Source organism: Myotis brandtii, unplaced genomic scaffold, assembly GCF_000412655.1.
Source record: "Myotis brandtii unplaced genomic scaffold, ASM41265v1 scaffold1750, whole genome shotgun sequence".
Taxonomy (NCBI): domain Eukaryota; kingdom Metazoa; phylum Chordata; class Mammalia; order Chiroptera; family Vespertilionidae; genus Myotis; species Myotis brandtii.
The window spans coordinates 610,656-612,200 of NW_005356477.1; the positions used below are offsets into that span (position 1 = coordinate 610,656).

Here is a 1,545-nt window from a genome sequence, read left to right on the forward strand (position 1 = left end):
GCCCCTACAACCACTACAGCCCCTACAACCACCACAGCTCATACAACCACCACAGCCCCTACAACCACTACGGCCCCTACAACCACCACGGCCCATGCAACCACCACAGCCCATACAACCACCACAGCCCCAACAACCAACACGGCCCATACAACCACTACAGCCCCAGCATCCACCACAGCCCCTACAACCACTGCAGCCCCTACAACCACCACAGCCCCTAGTAGTACTTTGGTGGATTCTTGATGGTTATCTGTACATAGTATCATGTCATCTGCAAATGACAGTTTTACTTCTTTTTCAATTCAAATGCCATTTTTATCTTGCTGATTGCTTTGGCTAGGACAGGTGAACCTTTTGAGCTCGGCGTCTCAGCATTTTGAAAAACCCTAACTTAACTCTGGTGCCGTGTCACATATAGAAATTTTTTTATCTTTGCAACCATAGTAAAACAAAGACTTATATTTTTGATATTTATTTTATATATTTAAATGCCATTTAACAAAGAAAAATCAACCAAAAAGATGAGTTTGCGTGTCATCTCTGACATGGTTCGCCATCACTGGGCTAGGACTTACAGTGCTATGGTGAATAAAAGTGGTGAAGGTGGACATCGTTGTTGCATTGAGTATGATGTTAACTGTGGGTTTGTCATATATAGTCTTTATTATGTTGAGGTCTATTCCCTCTAGCCCCACTTTGCTGAGATAAATGTATGTATTTTGTCAAATGCTTTTCCTGCATCTATTGATATAATCACATGATTTTTATTCTTCATTTTGTTTATGTGGCGCATCATGTACGTTTATTGTGGATATTGAACCAACCTTGCATCCCAGGAATAAATTCCTCTTGATTATAGTGTAATCATCTTTTTAATGTATTGCTGAATGCAGCTTGTTATTTTGTTGAGTATTTTTACATCTGTATTCTTCAGGTATGTTAGTCTAAAATTTTCTTTTTTGGGTAATATCTTTGTCTGATTTTGGTATCAGGATACTATTGGTCTTATAAAATAAGACCCTCCTCTTCATTTTTTTAATAATAGTTTGAAAAGGATAGGTATTAATTATTCTTTGAATGTTTGGTAAAATTCACCTTTGAAACCATTTGGTTCAGGGCTTTTGTCTGTTGAGAGGTTTTTGGTGACTGATTTGATTTTTATAGTAGTTACCAGTCTGTTCAGATTTTCTCTTTCTTCCTGATTCAGCCTGGAAGATCGATGTCTTCCAGGCTGTATAATTTGTTGGCATTGTTTAATTGTTTGTGGTATTTCCTGATAATTCTTTGTCTTTTTATGGTGTTTGTGATCATGTATCCTCCTTTCTGATTTTATTTTGGTTCTTTTTCTTGTTTCTTTATGAGTCTGGTTAAAGGTTTATCACTTTTGTTTATCTTCTCAAAGAACCAGCTCTTGGTTTCATTGATCTTTTCTAGTGCACATTCCAGTGACAAGCCAGGCCGCCCCCCGAGCAGCAGGCACCGCTGCAGGCGCAGAGAAGACAGCCCTCCGCGCCTCCCGGGACACCGCCCTGCCAGCTGCTG

At 39.6% G+C, this 1,545-nt stretch overlaps 1 protein-coding gene across 1 annotated transcript in view; it reads left to right on the forward strand.

Moving 5' to 3' along the window:
- The window catches only part of LOC102248707 (histidine-rich glycoprotein-like), a 20,253-nt gene that overhangs the window by 16,307 nt on the left and 2,401 nt on the right, over positions 1–1,545 (forward strand). The gene's annotated exons all lie outside the window — the stretch shown is intronic.